The sequence below is a fragment of the Phalacrocorax aristotelis genome, chromosome 1 (assembly GCF_949628215.1).
Source record: "Phalacrocorax aristotelis chromosome 1, bGulAri2.1, whole genome shotgun sequence".
Taxonomy (NCBI): Eukaryota; Metazoa; Chordata; class Aves; order Suliformes; family Phalacrocoracidae; genus Phalacrocorax; species Phalacrocorax aristotelis.
Window position 1 is genome coordinate 216,955,796 of NC_134276.1, and position 7,134 is coordinate 216,962,929.

Sequence of the window (7,134 nt, forward strand, 5' to 3'; positions counted from 1 at the left end):
TTCAGCACTGGGGTTTTGATGCAGTGCGTTGTACCTTTTGGATCCAATTTCACTTTTCCTTCAGTGAAATCCAGGAAAACCATCACTAACATGTTTTTATCTAGGTGTCGTGCCTATTGTTAATGTTTTGCCAACTTGTGTTGCTTCTGGCTCCCACGTCATGGGAATTAGAGTTCTTCCTGACCTCATGGCACTGAGCTTAGTTTCAGTGCACTGCGGGACATGGGGGATTTTGAAAAGTGGACCTGTTTGTCTATTTGGAAGAAGTCTCATGGGCTTTGAAACCACAGGACTCCCTGAGTAACTTGACGTGACTTCACATGGGCTCCGAGAAGGTTTTAGGAAGTAGCTCCAAGATCCCTTCTGGAAACCTTTTACAACCCTAAACTTTTTTTTCCCACATGAAATATACCCATGTCCGATTCTCATCCACCTTCTCCTGTGCAACGCTCTTTCTTGCACTTCTTTGCTTTTACTGTCTCCAAGAGTGCGTTCAGAGAACAGACATGGTGTGTAGGTCTACCTTATCTATTGCTCCATCCGTGACTTTCATTCACTCCTGTTACGACATACCATGCCACAGGACTGGGGCTCCTAGATTAGTGGACGGAAAAGTTTTTCCACTATTAGCACAGTCCCTGGCATGACTTTAGCCCAGGCGAAGGGTCACGCTCCCAAATAATGCACAGGTCCAGCCTAGGGCGAGCATGGACCAAGGACCAGGCAGTGTAGGTATGACTCCTATCTGGGGATGATAGTATAAAGATAATTTAGGTCTGTGGACAGAAACTATATTTTATCTGTTAGCCCTGGGGCTAGAAGACATTTCTTTGGTCTACTTGTTCAGTAGCATAAGAATGGTCTGAGGACTTTAGTTGGCCAGGTCACCAATAATCTCGTGTTTTCCTTGTCTCTGTGCGGATCCCACTGGCTCATGGTAGGGCTCTAAAGCAGATGTCCTGCACTCCTGGGATCTCTCTGCAGCAGACCCAGCACACGTTTAGCCTTTCTGCAGGCTGGTGTGCACTGGCTGCGGGTCTGAGGCTGTAATAGCTCAGCAAGGTAGCTGCAGCAAGGACTCAAGTTTCCTAGTGCTGTCATAACCTAAAATCAAGAGGCTTTGGAGGCAGTAGATTACTTCAAACTTCATGAATACAAGCCAGGGTAGAAAAATGAAATGTTTTCTGGGTCCCCATTGACAAAACAATGTCAATGTCTCAGCTGTTATTAGACCCAAGAGAATCCATGCCCGAGAGAAGGCGCCAGGGAAGACCTGGCTCTGTTTGCTCTGAGAAAACTATTTATTCTCTTGCTGCTCCATTGCCTGGAATTTTTCCGTGCCAGGGTCCTGGGTTCACTTGTGTGGGTGGGGGTAATAAAAAGGGGCCATAGGCAGTCTAGACAGAGGTGGCCTCCTGAAGGCAATCAATCTTCATTAAACAGGCCAGAGCCCAGCAGCTGGGAGATGAGCTAGGAAAGGAGCTGTCTCTGGGTAGCACCACATTTAACCCTTCCGCTAGCAGTACAGCAGCTCCCTCGTACCTTTTTTTAACTGAAATGAACAGTTTGAGATTTATTTCCTCTTTTGTACAGGGCAGTTGCCGTGGGCTTTTATGCAAGTGAGGGTGGATGGGGTATGGATGATCTTTCTTTGCCTCGAGATGAGGGATGGAGAATTGGGAGAATGGTTTGAAGGCAATGGGAAAGCTGGTGGGGGTTTCTCAGCAGGGCTGTGCTTGCTCCTAGCACAGGGCACTTTGTCTCCTCTGTAGTCGTACATGAATTACAGTCTGACCCTTGTCTCCTGGGCTCATGGTAAAGCTTCCTTGTGGTTCAACCCCAAGGGAAAAATATTTGCTGGCTGTCTGAAGACGCAAGCCTTAGCTATCATCTCTGACCCATATGGGAGCGAGCTAAGATTAGCTCTCTTGGGGCACCAGCCACACTGTGCTCTTATGGACTTTGCCTAGCTGCAAGGTCTCTGAGTAGGGGCTGATGCCAGGCAGACACTGGGGGTTTCCAGGGGCTGTGAGTATTTGCATTTATTGCTGGACCAACATTTCATTTGCATTTATTGCTGGGCCAAGGTCTGGCTTCAACTGAGCTGCCTTCTGTGTTAAGAGATGCTCATGTGGATCTTCCAGGTTTCTTCAGGCTCTCCATGAGCACAGGCACTTCAGTACTATCCAGGTTGCACTGTTGATCCTTCAGTGTTATTTCTGATCTTGCCGTTGATGTATAGACAAGTGTTCCCAAGCCTTAGAGATGGTAGCAAGGATATGGAAGAAATAGTCAACGTTTCTCCCAGATTTTAAAAGCTTTCAGTGTTTCTTCTTATGCTAAAATTAAGTGGCAACAAAGGAAACAAGGAGGATGGAGGTCGAAAACTAATGAAAGGACATAACATTTTCATGCAGCATGTAATAAACCTGTGGAACTCATTGGGACATTGGGAGTGCTAAAAATTTAAATGGTTTCCAAAGTAAGAAGATTCATAGAAGAAAAGCTCATACAGCGTATTGAATGCAAAGGCATTTCCAAGATGCAGTGTGTCCCTCAGAAGGTCCCTAAGCTATAGGTCACTGGAGGCTGGAAAGATGGAGTTGTCTCCATGTGCTTGTCCTGCTCTTACACTCTTGTGAACCATCTAATATTGGCCAGTGTAGGAAGCAAACACTGCACTGGATGCCCCGACCTAATACTGCAGCTCTCATGTCTTTCTTCATACTTCTCTCGCAACATCTGCTGTCTTTGCATAAATATTTCACTGGCACCAGCTGCAGCTCTCTGGCAGAATGAGAGTCAGCAGGGTTGACTCTCAGCTATCTTAGTTTTCCCAGAGTCTGCAGGATTTTCCGTGTGTCCTCCAGAGAGGCTGGAGTTTTCATCTTCCCTTTTCAAGCTCCATCTCAGTCTTTGGCGAGGCTTCGGAGGAAGAAGCAGTCTGAAATATGTTACAGGTGCATGGGTTGCCGAATTTCAGATGCTCCCCTTTCATTGTGTCTCTTATGGACAAGGTAAGTGAAAATGGAAGAACTATACTGTAGTCACTGTGGGTCACAGTCCAAAGTGAGGAGATGAGATAATGTGACTCTCGTCGTGATTCAGACTACTGCAAAAAATATTGCAAAAGGGGAAAGTGAGAGCTATTCTGTATCTTGTTATTGTCTCTGCTGGAGTTTTATACTGTGACTTTCTAATGAATTTTCAGTTTGCTAAATCCTACTTTTAGCAAAACATATTTGGAAAAGGGCAAAAAAGAAGAGATCTGTGAGGTCCCCTAGATATTCTTTGGGAAGCTTGGATTCAGGAGATGTGTGCTCGATATGATGCGCATTTAGGGATAATTTGCCTTCCTGCATTCGATCTAATCCTGCATCCTAGTATTTACAGGGTAGAAAAATCTGAAGTAGAGGCTTAAAATCTCGTGTATAAAACTGGCTTTAATTATTTTTAATGTTTGCTGGCTGTTCTTTCTATTCATGTAACTCAGAATTGCAATCTATACGCAGCTCTCAGCTGCACCTGGCTTGCAGTTGGGGTCCTGTACCAGCATCGTGTTAGGCGGCTGTCATCGAGGCTGTGATAGCACAGGGGCTGGCAATTGAGCAGGGTCCCCAGCTGTGGGAGGAGCAAGCCAATCCCACCAGTCTGCCCTGGAGCCGTTCAGCATGCCCAGTCTGCCTGTGCCCTCCAGAGGAGTGGTGGGAGGCCAGGGAAAATGATGCCATCTCCCACCCTTCAGCCATGCAAGGTATGTGGCCAAACGGCTCTCGATCATGGGTAGAGCCCGATACGCAGCACCCAGTTTTATCCTGTCCCCATTTCTTTCTCTTCCAAAGTAGCAGCCTCAGCCTGATGGTGTTTCATGACATAAATGGCTTTTATCCCTCTTTTCACCTCTACTGTCCATTTAATTCCCTGTAGCATAGCCACAACCTCTTCTTCATGGTGGAGCGACACCAGGAGCTATGCAGTGACCCCAGGAAGGGTTGATAACAGAGGACACCCTTTCTCTGTTCAAGAAACAGCCAAGAAGGCAAGAAGCCATTTATTTTTTTCCCTCTCAACTTCTTTTAATTCTGATTATATGATCCAGAATAAAGTGGTGTTTGACCACATGCAGGTTGGAGGGAACAATAATTTGGCTGAACGGTTTTGGGGTCCTTTTAGAGCACACCCTCATCAGTGTCTGTGTTAAGGCACCACTACTTTTGCTCCTAATAATTTGGTTTCTTGATGCTGTAGACATGCCAGTATCCCGGGAAGCTATTCCCTCCTGTGTATGGGAGTGCAGCGTCTGTCAGTCCACTCGATAGCTGACTTGTAGCCCTCCTTGCCAAGGTAAATTATCTGCAGATCAATCACTTTGAGGTTACTGTTACCTTTAAGTGCTTCCACAGGATCATCAGGTTGCAGGTGTGTACGTGCAAGTGTGAAACAGAAATGCCAGCCCTGGTGAAAGGTGAGGATTTGCTCCTTCTGAGAGACATCTTGAGTGAATGCAGCTATGACAGGAATCTGCTGTGCTTTGGGGCTCCCTGTTGCTCCTGGAAAACATGAATAGTGCTGAGTGGAGCTACCCAACGTGATTATCTGACCACTTGGGCATCCTTTCACTAGTTATACCTCGCCAGGCCAAGCACTGAAGGCTCCTCTTTGCTTACTTTGCAAGGGTATGAGTATTGGAGTCTTTGCTTGCTTTCTAGAATACAAGGGGCTTCAAATGCACAACCCTGCCCTGTACCCTTGCTTGCTCCTGCAAGGCTCTTGTACGCTCCTGCTGCCCACGTTTTTCCACCTGTGATCCCACTTCTAGGTTTGCGATCCCACACCCATTTGTGCTCCCACTGGCATGACCCCATGTGGGAACCGCTGTCCTGCAGACAGAGCTCTTGAACACTCCCACTACAAGAGCAAGGAGCTTCCCGCTGAAGACGTGAAATCTGCCTTTTGTTACACTATGGAAAGAAAGTCCTTCATTAGCTCTTAGCCTGCAAAGGATGTTAGCCCCAAAGTGCCTAATGGCCTGGGAATTATGCTCTGTAGCCCAAAAATGTAGTATTTTATCCTGCTTTCTTGCCTTCGCCACCAGGTTAGACATCTCCAAGCAGGATGCCATAGTGACGATTCTTGGGTGGTTTAGCCCAGCCTAACCCACCCTAACCAGCTTTAGTGGAAGGGACTTGATGTTCCTACTGCAGCATAAGCCTGTAGCCAGTAAAAGCCCAGAGGGAGCAGGGATGGGAGAGCTGGACAGTGGTGCGACTATGCTGCGTGATAAGTTTGCCGCGCTGGCCATCAGTAGTGTTTGGGGTAAAGCCCGCTCCAGGGCTTTCCGGGTAAATCTGTGGGTGAAGTTCAATGGGTATTGTCCATGACAGCAAGGATGCTAATTGCCAGGATGCTAATTACCAGTTTGTGGGATTGTATTTAGCCCAGTGACTCCTGACGCAACACCTCTGAAGGGTGAAGAGTTCTGTTCCCTGTCCCCCTTCAGATGAAAAAGATGGTTATTTCTTCTATGCCTGTTCTCAAAATTGCATAAACTGCTGGAACTTACTTAAAATTCAGCTGAGACACAGAATTTTTGAAAAGTCTGCTCTAAATAATGAAAAATATGATCAAATTACACATGGCTTGTGTCCGAGGCAACTTGGCAGTGCATGCTGCTGCCTTCCAGGCTTGGACCTGCTCATAGTTAATTTTAAGCTGACAGGTCCATTTTTGAGTGACCAGGCATGCTACATTCATTTCAACATCTTCTAATGTTGGAAACAGGGTTTCCTTCAGCTGTCTGTCATTTTGACATCTTGATGGATAAGGCCAAACCATCAGAGCGCTCACTAAAATTTGGGGCGAATTTGGTGATCTTGGTGCATATCTGGCTGGAGAGGTTTAGAAGTTGTTTCTTTGTGTTCAGTGAACTCATGAAAGTACTTCCCAGGCAAGCCATGATCTACTGCATGTTTTACCCCCCTACTCCTCTGATCTGCCCGTTGCTGTAATTTTTAAGACCCATGGAGCTTTGTGGGTGGTGACTGCTGGGAATTGAAAGACAGTGACTTTCTGGACTTGAAGCATCATGCAAGATTGGGACAAGCATTTGTATCTGAGTTAGAGAAGGTCTTCTGCTTCTACCAAGTGTGTCCATGTTGCCTTGCTAAAGGCTGGGTGAACAGCGTAGGCGCATACCATAACCACATCCTCGTCTGGTGAAAATTGCCCAACTGCTTTAGCTTAGATGTCCGTAACGGAGAGCACAACACCAGGAAGCATAAAATGCTGCCATCACATGAGGAAACATTGTGTTACGCTCCCTGCGTAGCTGTCCCTGTGCAGTCCTGGGACTTACCGCCTCTTCACTGCCGTGTTTCCGATTTCTAACATCTGCCGTGTGTCCGATTGCCTGACGTGAGAGCGAACCGGGCTACCAGACAGTGCCAGTAATTGAAGTGGGATGTGTGACCAGTACAACAGAGACTCCAGCCCAGCTTTCCCAGTCCCATCTTGCTGTGGTATCCTGATGGCAAGGGAATATATCCCAGCAGGGTATTTCCCTGTACATCCTGCAGAGCATTCAGCTACACTCAGTGGAATGTGTTCTGTGTTATTTCCAAGGGGTGGGCATGGAGGAGGCGTCTGTTTCTTCTGATTGGGCTTAATTTAATTTATTTAGTAACTTCTTGTTTAGAGGATTTTTTTTTTAATCTCAAGGCATTTTCTCTGGCCAGCATAGGCACATGTGCCTTCCACATTGTGGGGTTTAATGGAACAAGTGGTTCCTAATTCATCTGGAATTTAATAAGGGGTATTTCCCCTCCATGGCATCCCAAGTGATATTGTCTCTGTTGAGTTTTCCCTTCTGTCTGGTTTCTCTGGGACCTACAGGCTGATTTTTCCTGTAGTTGGGATGTTTGGGCTGATTCACATACAGACTCTCCCTGGCTGATAATTTCTGTGAAATTTGGCTTAGAATTTTGTAGGGAAGATGGCAAAAGCCCAAAGATATAAATGTACAGAAAGACTGACCATATTTGCTTTGCTCCCACAGGCAAATCATGCTGAGAGTGTTTTCAAAGACAGTGGTACTGAGGAAAGGCTTGGAGCCCTTTAGCAACAGCAGAGAGGGAT